Source organism: Triticum aestivum, chromosome 3B, assembly GCF_018294505.1.
Source record: "Triticum aestivum cultivar Chinese Spring chromosome 3B, IWGSC CS RefSeq v2.1, whole genome shotgun sequence".
NCBI lineage: Eukaryota > Viridiplantae > Streptophyta > Magnoliopsida > Poales > Poaceae > Triticum > Triticum aestivum.
The window spans coordinates 540,950,207-540,970,788 of record NC_057801.1 but is presented as its reverse complement, the minus strand read 5'-3'; positions in this window follow the sequence as shown (position 1 = coordinate 540,970,788).

Genomic DNA, 20,582 nt, shown 5'->3' with positions numbered 1-20,582 from the left:
TTTCGGCTTACTAAAGTGCTCATGGATGGCGGTAGTGGACTTAATCTCATCTATGAGGACACGCTCGACAAAATGCAGATGGATAGATCATGCATCAAGAAAAGAAACACCACCTTTTGAGGTATTATCCCCAGTCAAGAGGCACACTGCTCAGGAAAAATTAGACTGAATGGGGTGTTAGCCACGCCTGAGAACTATAGATCCAAAGATTTGCTCTTTCATGTGGTCCCCTTCAATAGTGGGTATCACGCCATCCTCAGCCGAGATGCTTTCTCACGCTTTCAAGCTATACCCCACTATGGTTATATGAAACTCAAAATGCCCGGTCCTAATGGAATTATCACAATCTGGAGTGACCCGGACAAAGCCCTTTGTGCCGAAAATAGAACTGCATCCTCGGTCCTCAAGGCACTATCTGAAGCCCTAGCGACGGAGGAATTAACCACCCTATGGTCCACGGTGCATAGGGACGATGTGATTCTCGATAAGAGATCCAAATCCACCTCTTTCAAGCCAGTCGAGGAAATAGTGAAATTCCAAGTGCACCCAACGGACCCTAATAAAATAGCATCTATCAGAGCACAGCTAGATCCGGTAGTGGACACCATCCTACACACATTCCTGCAAGAGAATTGGGATATCTTTGCCTGGCACCCTTTAGACATGCCTAGCATCCCATGAAGACTGGCCAAACACAGTCTTAATATAATCAAGGGATTCAAACCCGTGAAGCAGACATTGCGGTGATTCTCCGAACCCAAGCGTCAAGCAACGGGAGAAGAGCTAGCCAAATTGTTAGAGGCTGGGTTTATTAGGGAAATTAAACATCGGGAATGGCTAGCCGACTTGGTTATGGTACCAAAGAAGGACAAATCCTGGCGCCTGTGCGTCGATTTCAAGGACCTCAACAAGGCTTGCCCTAAGGACCCCTTCCCATTGCCTCGCAATGACCAAATTATTGATGCAACTGCAGGGCATGACTCTTTGTGTTTCCTCTATGCTTATTCCAGATACCATCAGATTAAGATGAAGGAATCGGACTAGGCGACAACTGTGTTCATCACCCCTTATGGTCCCTTGTGCTTCAACACTATGCCCTTCGGACTAAAAAACACTGGGGCTACCTACCAATGCATGATTCAAACTTGCCTGGAAAAGCAAATAGGCAAAATGGTCGAAGCATACATGAACGACGTGGTCATCAAGACAAAGCACGTCGAGACATTGGTGGACGATCTTCGCCTCACCTTCAACAACCTCCGAACATACGACATACGGCTTAATCTGGAAAAATGTGTCTTCGGAGTTCCGGCTGGAAAGCTGCTTGGGTTCATCATTTCCCATAGAGGAAATGAAGAAAACCCAGCCAAGATCCAAGCATTGTCAGAATTGGCCATACCAACAGATCTAAAGCAAGTCCAGAAGTTAGCGGGTTGCGTCGCGGCCTTAAGCCGCTTCATCTCCAAATTGGGAGAAAAAGCGCTACCACTCTACAAGCTATTACGACGCACAGACAACTTCAAATGGATGGATGCTGCCACAGCCGGATTGGAAGAAATTAAAACCCTTCTTGCAAGCAACCCAATCCTAGCTGCACCAGGTGTTGGAGAGCCCATGTTGTTATATATTTCGGCAACCAACCAAGTGGTCAGTGTCGACATAAATTCGTCGAACGAGGGGGTGAGCGACATAAATTCCCCACCCAAAAACCATTCTACTACGTATCAGAGGTCCTTACACCTTGCAAATCCCGATACCCCCACTATCAGAAGATAGCCTACACAGTCTTTGTGGCATCCCGCAAACTTCGACACTACTTTCAAGAGTGTTTGGTCACAGTGGCATCTGAAGTACCACTCAATGACATTATCAATATTAGGGACGCCACTGGCCGCATAGCCAAATGGGCATTGAGTTGTTACCGTTCGAAATCATATACAAGCCACGCCAGGCTATTAAATCCTAGGTATTGGCCAACTTTGTCACTGAATGGGCGGAAGCCGAACTCCCTAAAGAGTACAACTCATACTCCAATTGGATTATGTACTTCGATGGCTCTAAAATGCTGGCCGGACTGGGGGCTGGTGTAGTACTCACAACTCCTACTGGGGACACAGTCCTATACATACTGCAAATTATGTATACGGACTCTAACAATGTAGCCAAATACGAGGCGCTACTACACGGTCTTCGCATGGTTGTCTCCATGGGTATACAATGCTTGGAGGTGCACGGCGATTCGGACCTCGCAATTTCCCAGGTCAATGGAGAGTTCGATGCAAAGGACCCAAAAATGGTGGCATATCAAAGCACCATATTAAAAATATCAGCTCGGATCAAAGAACTTGAGTTCCATCACGTCGCTCGATAAAGTAATCAGGCGGCCGACATCCTCGCTCGCATGGCCGCTAGCATGACCCTGTGCCACCTAACACCTTTGTGGAACGGCTCTTTAAGCTATCCATAGTGTGGCAGGGTGAGAGCGGGGAAAGCAGTATGGACCTGATCACACCCCAGCTGCCGAATACAACGCAGACACAGTCGGTGGTCCGAATATCGAGATAACACCCTCTGCCCATGAGATCATGGTGGTTATCACCCCCTGGACCAAACCCTTCCTAGCCTACCTTAATAGACAGGAGCTCCCCGATGATCAAAACCAAGCTCGGTGCATAGTTCGGCGCTCTAAAGCCTTTAAAGTGCCTAAGGGTGAATTGTACAAAAGAAGTACTATCGGAGTCCTTCAAAGGTGTATCTCCGAAGAGGAGGGAAGGCAACTCTTGCCAGAAATACATGCCGGTCTAGGCGGTCATCACGCCGCAGCCCGCGCTCTTGTAAGTAAGGCATTTCGGACCGGCTTTTTCTGGCCTACGGCTCGAGCTGACGCTCAAGCCCTTATCCAATGTTGTGTGGGCTGTCAGTTTTTTGCCAATCAAAGCCACATGCCTCCCTCCGCACTAAGAACAATCCCTATTACTTGGCCCTTCACGGTCTGGGGGCTTGATATGGTTGGACCCCTTAAAGGGGGAAGCCACCAAAAGAAATACTTGTTGGTAATGGTAGACAAATTCACTAAGTGTATATAGGCCAAACCGGTAAAAACAGCTGAGGCTAGGCCAATGATTGACTTTATATCCGACGTAGTCCACCGTTATGGTGTCCCGCATAGCATCATCACTGATAATGGCTCCAACTTCACAGCTGGCAAGGTGAAAACTTGGTGCGCTAAGATGGGCATTAAGCTCAACTACGCATCTGTATACCGCCCTCAAACAAGCGGCCAAGTTGAAAGGGCCAATGGTCTAATCATGAGTGGTATTAAGCCCAGACTAGTGCGCTCTGTACGAGAATCAGACAAGCACTAGGTAGAGGAACTCAATTCTATACTCTGGGGACTCCGGACCACGCCCAATCAAGCGACCAGATACACATCCTTCTTCATGGTGTATGGCGCAGAGGCCATATTGTCCTGCGACATTATTCATGACTCACCTAGAGTGCACATGTATGAAGAGAGAGAAGCCTAACTAGATCGGCAGGATGACCTAGATGGACTCGAAGAGGAGCACGATGTTGCTAAAGCCTGTTCCGCATTCTATCAACAACAGGCCACGCGTTACCAAAGCAGAGAAGTGCGAGCTAAAACGTACAATGTCGGAGAACTTGTTCTACGCCTCCCGGAAAAGAAAAAGGACAAGCTCAAACCCAAATGCGAGGGCCCCTTCATCATAGATGAAGTCCTTACTGGAGGAGCCTATCGCCTTTGCAACGCAGAGGATAATCGCCTTGAGCCGACCCATGGAATGCTACCCGGCTCCGAAGATTCTACGCATAGTTTGGCCTTCTTAGGTTTCATTTCAAACTAGATTTTTTCCTTTTTCCTCCCCCTTTTAATTTTTTCCTTTTTCTTCTCGCCTGTATGTTCGGATCAACCGTCTTATTCGGGGTACGCATCTTTAAATGTATACACCCCACCATACATGGGGGCTTCTTTTAACGAAGCATTTCATTAACAAGCTCCTAAGCCTTCCCTTGTTCAGAATGATCATTGCTCTTGCCATTTTATGCACCTCTATGACTTAAGTTTTTGACAAGCTTGGTTGCCTGGCTCTTGTGTTATACCCTACGTTCCCGATTGTTCGGCTAGTGTGTAAAGGGAGTACCTCTGCGATTGTTACAACTAGGTTATCTGGACCTGTACCTCAGACGGGTGAAGCTGAAAGCTAGCGCTCTTAAGGGAATAATTGGTCGGCACATATACGACAGACCTTTTTTTGGAACAAATGCGGACTTGTCTGCTCATACTTCTGATATGGGCCTAGGCATGAATCATTGTACATGCACACCCAAGGAAAGGAACACCTAACGGAACTATTTTCCTTGGAAGATGTTCCTTATGTTAAATAGTAATATAATATAACTCCCCAAACACATTTTGTCTATTCAAGCAATATGACTGGATTGCCTGGTTTCCAAAAATAATAAATGTTTCTTAGTTAAACATAGTATACGGAAACACTCCAACTTCTTGGTTCGGAGGTGGAAGCCGAAGGTTTGTGATGACAAAATTTTCATAAAATATGGTAGGAGATAAGTTCGGTCATAAAGTACATTGATACATCGAATCGAATGCCTACTCTCTTTCTATACCATCTAATAGGCTATCTAATTTACAATATTGGTGCGAGTATTTCATCGCTATCATTACTTGGTCATACACCAAGCTTACTGGAATTTCCTTCCCGTCGGGTCCTTAAGGTCTGACTGGGGCCATATGATTCGGGTCGAGGCCGGTGTAATGTGTCTTCACCATCGCCCATACCTCTCGAGCACCTTCACGACATGCGGACGTCTTCCAAAGATCGAAGCGATGCCGAGCACCCTTGAATAGATCCGCCAACCCCTCCATACTTTCCGGAGGGGCATTGGATGGCCATAAGGCTTTGGCCATATTTTTCATGGACCTCCGGGCATGCTCGTGTAGTTTGGACAGTTCCTTCAGAATGTCGCTTTGAAGTTCGGACACCTCCTCATCATGGAGGTCGGTCAACATACCTACATGATCCGAAATATTGAACATTCTGTATTATATGACTATATAAATACTTCGGATGGTTCAAAAAGTTCATACCGAATATTCTGCCCTTCAGTTTTTCATTTTCCTGTTGTGCCTCCAAGAGTTGAGCCTTTAAGCTCTTTACCTCTTCGGCCTGCTTCTTCACTTCTTCTTCTAGTTTTTTATCTTTGCCAAAGTACATTGGGGCACTCTTCGTTTCTTCAAGCTCGGCAACAACTGTATTTAGCTGTGTCCAGCTCGTCTCAAGCTCCTGGGACAATGCGCTATTCTTCTCCTTGAGAACCTGCGGTCATAAACGATCCTCAAATCGGTTCTTTCCTACCGCTTTAAGTCTCGGGGGCTACTACTATCTATCTATTAAAAAAATTACCTGCATATCCTTTGAGAGCAGGCGAGCAACTCCTGTGAGTCCGTCCCGGGCAGCTCGGATATATGCACCTACAGTGCTTAGGGCTGTAAATTCCGGCCCCGTTAAGGCAGGGGTGCGTAAGGCTTCTTTCAAGTGACGATGATTCATTGCACTCTCAACTTCGGAGTTAGTGATGGACATCTCATCCGGCTCTCCGTGAGGCCAATGAGTCTGTGCCGCACCAGCATTCGCCCTCATCCTGGTTGATATCTCTGGTGCCTTATTGGCTGCATCTCGGCTGGCTGGGATCTTGTTCACGGTTCACCGTATACCCCTCCTGTGATGATTGAAGGAGGATGCAAATGACAATTCAGCTTCATGCCCGAATATGAAATAGGAGGAATATACCTTTTCGCGATGGAGCAAGCTCAGTGGTGCTTTCGGCTTCCTTTCATTTTGCATAACCCTTCCGCGAAGGTGTTGACCTTCTCTTGGTCGCCCGTCCCTGGGTACGGCTCGCTGAGCGCCGATCCTACAAAACATGGCCCAATGCGGATGGTAAGAAATGAGCAGAAGTATCTCTCATCCCTAAGAATACAATTTTCGAATAAACCTTCACGAAAGGATAGGGGTCGGGGTAATCAGCCACAACGGCTACTTCCGAGCCGTCAAGGCTCGCCTGATAGTAGACTCCGTCTTCAAATGTCAGGACCCCGACTCAATGCCACATCGATCTAGCATGTAACACCTCATATCACTTTGCGGCCTCACGCACGGTATCCCCACGGGTGTCGCCTTACCTTTTCCCGGGACCGTTTGCGCCTTTTGGCACACGTATATGATAGTGTCGCTAGCATCCATATGACAAGGAGCCCGGGCTGACATGGCTAGTCGTGAACCCAAAGTGGCACAAACTTACAGGGACAGGCATCCATGACCCAGCATCGAACGTGTCGGTCATCAGCGAGTGAATCCGGGCTGTAGCAACTGGGCTAGCAGGACTCCGATGAACCGGGCTGTAGCGGGCTAATAGGACTCCGGTATTCATCGCGTGACATTTCCCCGAAGGGACACACACAGGAACGAAGAAGGACACATGCCGGCCAGCCTAAGTGTTCTGGAGCAGTAGCAAGCTACCAGGGCTCAGTGGAAGCACTAGGAGGCATTTCCCGGTAAGAGAGGCTACTAAGGATAAACAACTAGATAGTCAGATCCCACACATAGCAATACACATTACACGTACGCATAACATGCAAGTATGTGCTGTATAACATGGCATCACAACATAACTCAACAACTCATATAGATAAAAGCTTAGAAGAGCCAACATAGCATTTATTGCAAACAGGGGTCACAAGACCCATCATACAAAGCATACAAGCAACAAGAGGAAGCATTACATGTCTGGGTACAGACATCTACAAATGAAAAAGGCTGAAGAGCCTGACTATCTACAACATCCGATCAAGATCGTAGCTGAGGTACAAGCTACTCGTCGAAGTCCACGAGAACACTAGTAAGACCGAAGTCTCTGCTGCAAAAACATAAATAAAGCAACATGAGTACAAAGGTACTCAACAAGACTTACATCAGATCCTATCATACATGCATTTGTATCAAGAGATTAATTGGGGTTTAGTTGCAGCAAGCCAGCTTTGACTCTGTGGCTATCCTGTTCTACGACTACCAGAACTTCTTTGAGGTGATATGGCGCACACGAGTCCACTAGTCACCACACAATACACTACTATGGATTCATCCCCATCTCCCTACGAGAAGGCCATTCATAGCACTCACACTTGTCTTGAGCATTTTAGAGTATCCACTTCAAGTTGTCTATGTACCATGTAAGCATCCAAGAAGTCCATAACCGCGGACCCGGCTATTCGAATAGATCATGTTAAACCTGCAGGGGTGTACTTCTTCACACATGCTCTCGCCACTTACCGCCATGTACACGTCATGTATCTCGGCAAGCTTCAAGCGGAAGCCTGGCGAGGGTGTCGGCCATGACCTGACTAACCACACAAGACTCTAGTCCAGGTTTATTGCCTATTCGGGTTCCATCCGCAAGGAGATCCGGCCGGGGTGTCGCTCACGGCCCCAAACGATGTGAGCAGGGTTCCCAAGCCCACCATCCGGGTGCCACTTGGTACACTGTGCCACATGTGCCTAGTCTGTCCCAAGCCCACCCTGCCGGGTGCCACTTGGTAGAAAAATAGCACTACCTACAAACACCAGAAACTAGTTGTGACTCCTGGACAGAGACCAAGTTGGTTAATAAGTCGAGAGAGTCAATTAAGGATCCCAATGTGTGGTAGTATCGAGTCATTGGACAACATACATAGAACTCAGTGCTTAAGGACGGTTCCAGTGAGACAACCCACCATGTACTCCTACATGGCCTCTCACCGCTACCTTTACCAAATCGTGTTCACACACTTAACTCTCAGCATTAGAACATAGAGCGCTACACTCCAATTCATTCCCAATGAATCAGACCTGACACACTCTAAGCAATAGCAGGCATAGAATGGTAGGAACACAACATGGCTCAATCAACTCCTACACATGCTAGTGGGTTTCTACTATTTACTATGGCAATGACAGGTCATGCATAGGAATGGGTTCAACTACCGCAGCACAAAGTAGCAGATGAATCGTTGTTGTCCTAATGCAATAACTGAGAGCAGGAGCGAGAGAGTAGGATTTTATCGGAATGAACAAGGGGGTTTGCTTGCCTGGTAGATCAACAAGGGGGCACTGCTCCTCAGACAGGTACTCTGGAACGGTCTCCGGAGCAGGACCTATCGAGAAGGAACGGTGCTAACAAACAATACATAAGCATATGCAACGATATGATGCATGAACATGGCATGAAGATGTGATGATGTTTGAGCTAATGCAACTAGTATTCATTTGGTTTGAAGTCCATTTGAACCAAAGGTTCAAATGCATCTCCAAATAAGCTCTTTATATAAGCCATTTTAGTGTTTCACTTATACAGTAGGTATAAGTTGGTTTGTCATGCATGAAATTAGTACAGATGGATAGAGTGCATTTTCTGATAATTTTTCATATATAATTTATTTCAATCTGAGCTACGGTTGAATTTCTATGAATTTTTGAAGTTTTGAACATTTTCTGGAATTTCCTGATTTATTTTAATTCCAGAAAATATATTATTGCGCCAGCATGACGTCAGCACGATGTCAGCAGGTCAACCGGGGCTGACCAGGGTCAAACCTGACGTGTGGGGTCCACATGTCAGTGTCACAGTTAGTTAACAGGGGGGTTATTTCTAATCTAACTTAGATTAGTGGCGCTGGGGCCCACTGTCAGTGTCTCAAGGTTAACTAAGTGGTGATTAGCTTAAGCTAATCACCTGGCAGGTCGGGCCCACACGTCAGGCCGGCGAGGTTAACGCCGGCGACCTCTGGACGCGGCGGCGTCCGTGTTACAGGCCACGGGGGTGGCGACTAAGGGCACCGGGGCGTAGCCCGGGCTCTTGCGCAGCCAGCGAAGCAGGTAGGGGGAGCTGGGGTGGCCGGAGCTCACTGGAGCGGAGCTCAGAGCGGCGGCCGGGGCACAGCTTCGGCAGCGGAGGGGCTAGAGGGCGCCGGAAGAGCAGGGGAGAGGGTGGTTCGACGGTGGGGCTCACAGCGGACTTGTAGGGCTGCTCGTTGTGGCCAGGGATGCGCTGGAGACGATGAAGCGGCGATGGCGATCTGCGGCGGCCGGAGGCGAAGACGATGGCGACGGCGGCTCCACAGGGCGTCCGGCGTCTTGTGGCTTGACGGAGAGGACGAGGGAGTCGTGGCGGAGCTCGTGGACTCTACGGAGGGGCGAGGGGACAGCGGGGAGCGCGTTGGCAGTGAGCTGCGGCGGCGGCAGCGCTTCGGGCGCGGGGAGAGGGAGAGGTCCAGGGGAGGAGGGAGAGCGAGAGAGAGTGGGAGAGGACCGGGGCGGCGCGTGGCGACGTTCGGGACGGCCAGGCGAAAAGGGGAGGGGGCAGGCAGGCAGGGAGGGAGGAGGTGGCCGGGCGCGTGGCCGCGGCCGGCTGTGGCGCGGGCACGCAGCTGCTTGGGCGAGGGGGAGGAAGACGACTGAGGAGGAGGCGGGTTGGGCTGCTGCTGGGCTGCTGCTGGGCTGCACAGTAACGGCCTGCACAGGGAGGTAAGCACAGGTAGGTTTCTCCCCTGTTTTGTTTTCTTTTCTATTTTTCTGACATTTATTTGGTTTAAAAAAATACTAAACCATTTTATTTTCTTATGCCAATTTATATATCCAAAGAAAATAATTACTGTATTAATTCCAAATGCCCAGAATAAATACTTATGAGCTCCTAAAAATATTGGTTTGATTTTTATCTCTGCCCAATATTTTCAAAGAGCAACATGAGCATTTTCTTGGACCTTCTTGGAACAATTTTTATTTGGGTCATTTTCAGAGATGATACTGAGGGTTTCACAAATCCTCATTTCAAAACTAAATGAAATTTAAACATGATGCACAAAGGACTAGCTAGTCTAGGTCATACCAGAACTAGGGATGTGACATCAAACTCTACAAATATGTCTGGATCCTCATGGAATCCGGGGTCTTCATTGCGATCATGATCCACTGGTGGGGGGGCAGTTAATGTTCTCGATCATTTGCCTCCATGACTATTTAAAAAGCAACTAGGGTATTCAGTTAATGCATCTCAATCAGTGAAAAAGTACTGAACAGTTAAAAAAACTTACCCATTCAATGGGATTGTACATGGAGAAGCCCTGTCGACAATTTAAACGGATGAAGTCTTCTGCTTCTCCTTTACAAAGGTCGGGCAGTATGGCAGCTAATGTGGCTTGGCTATCCGGACCCTCTCGCCTGTAGAAGGATGAGTCGCCCTCCCTGTTGTAGTTCCATAAGGGAGTCACCCTAGATTGAAGTGGCTGGATGCATCGCTTTATCGCAATGGACATAACTTCAACTATGGAGAGTCTGGAATGGATCAGTAACCTGACCTTGTTTACCAATCTCATTACTTCTGCATTGTCTTCCTAATTAGGGGACTTGGGACGCCAACTATATTGCTTCTTCAAGGGGGCACTGGAGAATTCCGGCAATCCGTGTCGAACAATGTCTGGAAGAGGAACATCCTTGATATAGAACCATTTCGAAGACCATTCGGCGGATCCCCTCTTCGGAATCCCGACTGGGTAGCCGGATCCGGCTATGCACTATACTTTGGTGCCGCCCACTTCAAAAAATAGACCCACCGCCCTGATGGTGGGGGACGAGGCAGAAGAACTTTTTCCATAGTTCAAAGTGAGTCTCGCAGCCCAAAAATAATTCGCAAAGAGCGACAAAACCAGAGATATGTAAAATAGAACCTGGTGTGAGGTTGTGCAATTGGATCCCGTAGTGTTCCAGTAGGCCCCTAAGGAAGGGGCGGATTGGGAATCCCACACCCCTCAAGAGGAATGAGATGAAGCACACCCTCTCGCATTGGCTGGGATTGGGGAAATTCTCTGCCAATGCATCAATGCCCATAGAAGTTAACCCTGCCCATACGAAGACTAGATCCGAGGGAGGGAGATATCATTGCGTCTGGACTCGACTGAGCTGGAGATGGGATACAGAGCAACTTTGCCAATCCCCCTCTTGAGGGACATGAGGACGCGAGGAGAAGCCAGGAACACTAGCCATGGTCTGAATTGTTCCGTGGTTTGCTCTATTACTCTTGGAGTGGTGCGAGATGGCGTTTTGAAGATCTAACCTCGTTATATAGGCGCAGCGTGTGCCTATCAAAAATATTAAAATACAAGGGTAACAGACCGATCGCATGCACTCAGACGCGTGGAAATCAAGGTGATGGTAGGGAAGAATCATAAAGACTGGACACGGAAACCGATGTCGGACTATCATCAATCCGGAATATGATGGAGAACCCGCCTTGCAAAGCCGAAGACTTGCGTCCACACACTACATAGTCTTTGAAGGCAAGTTCGGGGGCTACTGAGGGAGTCCTAGATTCGGGGGTCCTCGGGTGTCCGGTCTAGGAGTATGGGCCAGGTTGGATGGGCCGTACAAGATCAAGCTGAAGATTATCCACCGTATCTGGATGGGACTTCTCAATACGTGGACGGCAAGAATAGAGTCCGAAAGCTTCCTTCCCTGATAAACCGACCTTGTACAAACCCTAGACCCCTCTGGTGTGTATATAAACTAGAGGGGTTAGTCCGTAGAGGCAATCTTCTTCACCATCATTGGAATCCTCATAGGCTAGACATCTAGGGTTAGCCATTACGATCTCGAGGTAGATCAACTCTTGTAATCTTCATACTCGTCTAATATAATCAAGCAGGAGTAGGGTTTTACCTCCCTTAAGAGGGCTCGAACCTGGGTAAACACTATGTCCCCTTGCTTCCTGTTACCATTGATCCTTAGACGCACAGATCGTCCCCCTACCCAAGATCTACCGGTTTTGATAGCGACAGGAGGGGTCCATCACCATGAAAATTAGGAGGGGAGAGAGGCAATTTACGTTAACCCTTTCATACATTCTCGTAGATGAAGAAAGATGTGAAATGCGTGAATGTGTAGTGGACGTACTATTGTAGTTCCTAAGATAAATTGTGACCCTATGTGCTTATTTACTTCGCATGTTAGCTTTGTCTCGGGTCAAACCTTCTAAGTTTATACACACAAAAATGAATCATCATTCCATATATTTTCATACTCCTACAATATATCTTACTATTATTGTGAAAGTTCATATACACCGCACGAGATTCATGCAAACATGACAGATTTTTATTACATTTCAAACTTTTTACAGGACAGAAAATAAAAGAAACCGACTCTAAACCTAGTCTACAACGGTGACCGACGTCCTCCATCTGCGATCTCCATGTAAGGGGGCGGGGTTCAAGACCCGTGAAGTGAAGGTGTAGTCTCTGGCGAGGAAAAGTTCAGAGACTAGCAAAAGTAGAACTCAGGAGACGGACCGGCCAGTTGGCACACCATGCCCTGCCGCCTCCCATGCCCTACTCATCCTCAGAGGAGTCCCCAACCTCGGCGGTACCTGTGGACGTGAGGTCGATGATGATGGACGTGGATGGTCTATCGCTTCACCTACCACATGCGCTACCGAACGTTGGACGACGACAAGTAGGATGCGTGGCTGACGGTGCTCCCGTCATCGGACACTAGCATGGTGCGGTCGCGTCCGCGTCCGGCTACATCCATGTCCGTGGCGACCTCAAGATTCATCCCCGAAGACAAGCTCTCCTGTAGAGCGTTCGCGCTCGTGGTCATGGCAGATGTGGTGCCAGGTAGCAAGACAATGCACTATGGTGTGGAGTTCAGACGTATGTTGCCGCTTTAAGTAGCGCATTCCGGTGAGGCCAAGCGTCCGGGTGTGTCATTAAGTCATCGAAGTTGGTTCCTCAGGCACCGAGCCTCTTAATGATGGCATACGGACGGAAAGGATGAATGCAGGCAGCTGGTGCCGGCTAGGACCGCACCACGCGAAAGCTAGGAATGCACTGCGCGACGGCGCAAGGGACAAGGTTTTTTGGTTTGCTAGGGTAGTCAGCTGTGGTCGTGGCAACGTTGGAGATGCCCTTTGCTCACATGCGATCCCCACATGTCATTGAAAAAGCAAGACGAACCGGCATGGTCTCAGGTCCTGGGGATGAAGTTGGCCGCGCTAGAAAACTCGACGGACGCGTCATGACGCATGCGCACTTCAGCGCCGCGTGCATCCTCGATGAGCCGGGTGTTGATCTACTGGTCGGGCCACAGCGCTAACGCCACCCTCGGCACCCTAAAGCCGACCGTGTCCAGCGAATATGAGCATGCCACTCATCATGGTCGCCATGTCTAGAGGCGGTGTGGGAGCTGTGCCATGTCGCCGGCCCCCATGACCCACATGAACGGTTGCCGATGGCGAGGAGGCCGTGGGCCAGCTCCTCCATTGGACTAGTCTGCGCCACATCATCCCAACAGGTGTGCCCAACATGTTGGTTTCCTTGTTTTCCCGGACAAATTCGAGCTTCAGTGCTTTGTGTTGCGCATTAGGCGCAGAACAAGTGGTTTTTGTGCCCTGGTTCAAATGTGGTACAGTACCAACTTGTTACCCTAGACCCAAGTGTGGTGGTTTTGGGTACGGTACCAACCTTTTGCTTTTGAACTAGTGAAGCGTAACACTTTACTATTTGAAGGAATAATTTAGGTGTGCTCGGTCTGTGCCCGCATTTACGGGTCCAACTTACCATGTTCCGGCAGTAGTAACTATACTAGTCCCTACGTACTCCTTCTGTTTTTATTTACTCCGCACTTTAGCTTTGCTCAAAGTCAAACTTTGTAAACTTTGACAAAGTTTATAGACAGAATAATAACATATACAATAACAAATCAATACCATTAGATTCATTATTGAATATACTTTCACATCATATAGATTTGCTACTATAAATGTTCATATTTTTCTATAAGTTTGATCAAATTTTATGAAGTTTGACTTCATTCAAACTTAATATGCAGAGTACATAAAAACGAAGGGAGTATCTTACTCCATGACCAAGACAAAAGGGAAAACGAGACAACTTATTGTTTATTTCAACCGTTCAAGTATAATCATGTGGCGTTGCTTATTTCTCATTCCTCTCCAACCCTCTTCTCCATCAATCATGTCGCCCTCTGGTCGAGTCCATCCTCCCGCATGCCTCATTTGAACATTCCACCGAGTATCATTTACATGTGGGCCTAGACCATGCTTGTATTTTCAATGTTGGAATTTGTCCGACATGCATACAGACAAACAGTTTGTTTAAAGTTTCCCTTTGCCTCCACTCCGTGTTGCTTCCAATCTTAGTTTTTACATCCCATTCGATTCATGCCCCGGCACATCTTGACGAGATAGATTGATGTTGAGAGATCAAGTGCGTGTCGCACAAGGAGATAAAGGTTTGGTGTGTTTCTATGATAGAAATGACCCAGGGGGTCTGTGGGGATCGGATGGAGTATATTGTACGTTCAAAAGAGAAACGAATAAACTGTACCCACCCTAGTCCTCTTTCAATCGATCTCCGGACCCTGAGATGAAACCGAGAGAGAACGAGTGGGTGGATGTGTGATACCTAAGGCGGTTTCAAAATTTTGAACTGGTGATCATAGCATCAGCAAATCATATATAAAGGGTATTCAATGTTCGTTTTACTTTTGAACATACAATATACTCCCTTCGATCCTTTCTAGTTTACATATAAGTTTTATGTGTAGTCAAAGTATCTCTACTTTGATCAAACTTACAGAAAAAAGTATCAACATTCAACAATGCCCAATCAATATTGTTAGATTTGTACGTACTCCTAGATTTGTATTCAAACAAAGATGGTTTCCAATTTGTTTTCAAACACATGAATGTGCTTGTTCTCACGCATGCTCTCCTACTACGATTTCGCCATGTATAGCCAGTCCAATAGTGACTTTTTTTAAGCTCCCTGTCCAATAGTACTAGTGGAGTACCGACAACATCTGGAGTAGACTATGCAGTCCTCATAGTAGTAGTAGTATACTCCCTCTGTTTTTATTTAGTCCGCATAAAACGGAGGGAATACTAGTAACACTTGGCCGAGCTCTTTCTCTTCTAGTAGTAGTATAAATGACGCGGGCGGGGAGGGAAGGGACGTCGGTTTGCTCTCAACTATGATTCCACAAGCGAGCGAAAAGGCAAGACGAAGCGCGTTCCATTCGGTGAGCGACGTGGAGGGTCCAGCGTGCCGGGGTGCAACACGAACGCGAAAAGAGCGATGTACAGTCAAAACCAGTTAACCGGTTGTCATCGGAACCACTATTCACACCAGAACCTTCACTGCTCGGCCTACGCCAGCTACTTGTCGGCCGGTCACCACTACCCCAAAACCACACCTCCTCTCCATCCCATCCCCCCACCTTTCGATCCCCTAGCCCGCATCAAGTGTCCCCTAGTTTGCCAGAAAGCCATGGTGCACTGCAAGATCACTACTGCAAGATGTTGACGCTGGAGCACCGCGCAGAAATCGCGGCGGCGATCGGCGCCACAGACCTTTGTTCCCAAACTCGCTTTGCGACGGGCCAATCCCCGAGTTCTGTGAGCCAAGCTCCGAGGAGGAGGAAGCCAATCCAATGTTCATGGCGGAGGTCATGGCGCAAAAGGCCCCCGATGCGTATGAGACGATGGACATTGACTTTGTGCCGGTGTATGGGTCCCCAATGGTGCAGGCGGACCAGCAGTTCAACCTAGCGATGCTAAAGGAGGACCGAGAGGCGGAGGCTCAACTCGATGCGGAGCGTGCAAATGCCGCTGCCATCAAGGCCCTCCTGCAGGTGGAACCGGATGTCGTGGATGTGAACCGGGCGATGGAGGCTCAACTTGAGGCGGAGCACGCGGATGCCGCTACCAGCGAGGCCCAACTGCAGGCGGAACTTGACGTCCTGGACTTGAACCGGGTGACGGAGGCTCAACGTGACGCGGAGCGCGTGGATGCCGCTGCCATCGAGGCCCTCCTGCAGGCAGAAGCAGACGTCCTAGACTTGAACCAGGCAGTGCTTGCGTCCGTGCAGAGTTCCCGCACGCTCCGCCTGAACGAGTAGCTCGAGGCCGAGGACATACAGGGTGTGGAGACACACGTTGGCAGCTACGGCTGGTTCGCACCGACAGTCAAAGATGATGAGGCTGTCTCGTTCCACGAGTAGTGATAGTTTTTCTTTATGTTGTTGTTTTTCGGGATCTTTTGTTGTGTAAAAACAAATATTTATGCAAGTCGCCTGCCTTTCATCATTTGGGTCAGTCGACCATTTGAGGCGGTTGGATGAATATCCTATGTCTCCTCACCCTTCTTCTTCCTCACCTCTTCTTCTACCCCAATAGACAACCGCACGAGCCATACGGATCTTCCCCAACATGCGGTTGGATAAACATACTATATGAAGAAAAATTATGTGTCAGCGGTAGGATGGCTAAGTTTGGTTTGATCACATGTTGTAGCATGTGCCAGTGAGGGTGCATTCCCTTGATTGGGTTTGCGGCATGCAGGAGCGACTATGTGAGGGTGCGGTGCGACCGCGGCAGCCGTGCACAAGTGTACCTCCTTTTCATTTTGAAAAATTTAGGCAAGCTTGGCAAAAATGTGTGGTGAAGTATGGCAATGCAAGGCCTAGACCGAAACAGGATACAAGTATGTACATAGGAGTACTACTTGTGTTAAAAAAGAAAGGCGGGGTTTTCCTTCATGGGATTGATCGATACAAATCCTCGTTTGACATGTCAATTAAAGCGTATTTTTCCTCCAACGCCTAAAGGGCTAACCATCTCACTACTCATCTCTTAATTAATGCAGCACCATGCAAACCAACCTTCTCACTTCCGCATGCATGCCAGGGTATATTCCTTGATTGCTAGTATGAGGCAAACCCCCATCAATTTTGCCTCGATTAGTGTTATTGGAATTCTACAAATTGTTATTTTGATACTGGCCTTGTGTAAAAAAATGGAGGTAGTAACTATTTGACTTCCTTCCCCATTGCGGTTATGTTGACGATATCTCGAACATTGTGGTTTGGCGAAGTGTGTTCGATGGAGAACACCATTGAGGGAGACCACGGTAAGCCGTTCGCAAGTGCCGCCTGCAAGCTGAGACAACCGCCTTATTTGCATCCAGGAAGTCTATTGAACCAAAGGACACATAAATGTACTAGTACTACACATTAGCGTCGTCTATCCAGCTTGTCGTAAGGTGGTTTCTCGAAGAAGATGATGGAGAAGCGGAGTCATGGAAGAGTGAAATGATCGCTGCTTCGTCTGTGCATTGTGATTTGACGCCTCACTGCTTTGTGATTTGTGATAGAAGGGACAGGGGAGTAGACTCTATGCTCTATACTGTACATGCGACCAAGCATGAGAGAAAGAGGAGAGAGGTTGCATTTTTCTATTCCTTCAATCAATCAATTAGGGAGCTTCGGTTCCATCTTTTTGGCTTTGGCAGCACCGTCCCCAATGGTTCCCATCAATGCCAAAAACTATTTTCACATTTGGCTACACATTGTGGATGCCCTTAACCGTAACACTTGGTTTTGCTCCTGTGTGCTATCTATACAAATCTCGATTATATTGATCTAAAAAATTATAGTATCAAGATTAGTAAAAAGGAGGTGATTTTTCCATGCAAATGGCGGGGGAGGTTTCTTATTTTTAGAGGATGTTGGCCTAGCGGTTTGCTAACATGCGGTCCCACGTGTTAGTGCTTTACCAAGTCGATCTGTGTCCCACATGAGGCAGAACAACGGCGGAAGCAACACGTGGTTAACTTGAAGAAGATGAGGGAGAAGCGGATTCAGCAATGAGTGAAATGATGGTTGCTTCATCCCTCCAACTTATTTTTTTAGCATTATTACTTTGTCCCTCCAACTTAACTGCGGGAAGGTGCAGCTTTGTGATTTGACGCCTCAATTCTCATTACTACATCGGCGCCATGACTGGGGTGCTTCACCCCTACTGCTCTGCACTGTTATTTCAGTATGGCACATGGACCCGGTTGCTTGATGTCCCACATGTCGGCGAAAGGGACTAGAACATTTATGAAAGCGAGTGCTCCACTCTTACGATGGAGGAGTACACGACACGGCGGCCCAGTGAACTGTTACTTGTACTGTAGTACTACTATAGTTTTGTTGTTTCGCACAATCCATTGATACAAACACGATTAAACAGGCAAGGGCGGGATTTTTCCCGCGTGGTAGATGATACTAGCCATACATTTCAAAGGCAATTTTAATGTATGCAAACTGAATAATTAAGTAACAGTATGAGATCTAGTAAAACTAAAAACACATATCTCTACTCTTATAAAAACCGAGTTGGTGATGATGGTGTGCCTGCCATCTTGTAATATAGACCGTCTGATCTATATCTGATTGATAGAAAGCAAACTATGACAATTTTACAAAAGATACCCACACCTCTCTCCACATTTACAGATAAGGCCTTGCCCCATTCATCCTTATCTACCACAACCTCATTGCTGAGCAATTAAAAAAGGAAGTCCCTGGAATAATCTGGCATGGTAGTCGCTGCCGGCGCCGTCCTTCCCCATGCCTCCACCCAACCACTATTCACCACCACGCCCCATTCCTCCTCACCTTATCTCCTATTTCTCGAGATATCATTTTTGATGAAATTCTTGAGATACCATTTTTCCGATAAAATTCTCGAGATATGATTAGTTTTTACACATGGGATCACTCCTGCATGAGTCAATCAAAATAGGTGTTTTGTAAAAAAAATCATCTTGATGTTCCGTGCAATGCACGGGCATCTTGCTAGTGATTTATCGTGTTAGAGTGTAGTAGTAGTGTTGTATTGCATAGTTGTTAGATGTAACATGCGAGAACGTTAGAGATGTACTTTGGAGGGCCTACAGAGAGAAATTGGGCATAAAGTGGATTCAAATATTTGTATTCTTCTTCATGCATTTGTAACTCATATCTACAATTTGTATAGTAGACATGAATGCTTGTTCGCTCTTACGAAACTAGTACAACAATAATGGGGTGGCGTGCACCAATTTAGGCATTGGCACATTGGCCTACTCAGCTCCACATAGAGAGGGAGAGAAGAGATAAATACACGGGCGGTCAGTGTATTTCAAGAGAAAAGTGTAATACAGTCACTAGACTTCAGAATACGCTCATTACGGTCACTATATATGTTTTGCGATGATTATACGGTCACTTGCTCATCGTTCAACATCGGATTGCACTCTATTGACCGGCCAAATAGTCTGCGTGGCACTATGTTGACTAGTTAAATTGACCATGTTCTTTGTGGGTCCCACCTATTAGTTTGCATAGGAAAAAGGTCAGATAAACACAAATTTACGCAGGCGCGATAAGACTCCAACCTGTGCACGGGAACCACCTGGTTGTGTATGTGTCTGTCAGGGCCTGATGTGTGCGCATGCACGTGTAGGTTGAGCACTTGAGTGTGGGAGTGTGTGTTGGTCGCGTGGTGTGTGCATGCGTGCGTGCGTGCGTGCGTGTGTGTGTGTGTGTGTGTGTGTGTGTGTGTGTGAGTGTTGCGTGCGTGTGTGGTTGTGTGTGTACATGTGATTTTTGCGTGCGTGCATGGCTGTGTGTGTTCATGTGAGTGTTGCGTGCATGCAGTTTGTGTGCATGCGTGCGTGTGTGTATAATCACCACCAGCTCATGTGTGTTAAAACAGACGGCTCAGCATACCAATACAAGGCCACCTTGTCCGCTGTGCCCGCGGTCATGACTTCGAACCACCGTCCAATATTTTTTTATCGTTTGTTTTCATTCTTATACACGCCGATAGGTGGGCCCAATGGTAGTGAGATAATGTGATGCAACACTAGAGGTGCCACGTGGAGCGTTTAACTGATCAACTAGTTGTGTCTTGAGAAAATACAGAGTTGTACGGTGAGCTCGTGACTGTATAATAACCACAAAACATAAATGGTGATTGTAATGAGTGGATTCTGAAGTCCAATGTACGTATTGTGCTTTTGCTTCAAATACAATAATCATCATTGTATATATCACGAGAGAAAGATGAAACATGTGTGAATGTGCTGGGGGCGTACTTTTAGAGGACCTGGAGATAATTTGTGTGCGTACGTGAAAGGGGCGTAGAGGGGATGTATGTGATGAGAGAGATGCTCTTTGTTTCTCTTTATTATGACTAACTTTATATATAGTATAAAAATATAAAAATTCACAGTGCGGAATAAATATCATTGGGGGCACCATGCAATGCAAATTAACATTCATACTCCCCCAAATAACTTTGTAATGTTGTATATATGTAGAAATTCTAAAATAATTTTTTGGCCACACTTTGTGTGGTTTTATTCAAAAGGAATGTTGTATGCAAAATAAACGTGAAGAGATGGCTTTTTAGATCAATGGGATACATGATGTAACATGTGTGAATGTGTAGTTGATGTATTTGGCAGGGCCTAGAGAGGTATGTGTTTGTATTACATATTCGAGAGAGGCATGGATAGAGGGGTCGGCGGGGGGCGGGGGAGAGATAGAACGAGAAATGAGAGAGGTCTAAAGAGAGAGAGATGAATAAGATGTCACGATGAGAGATGCCCTTGAGTG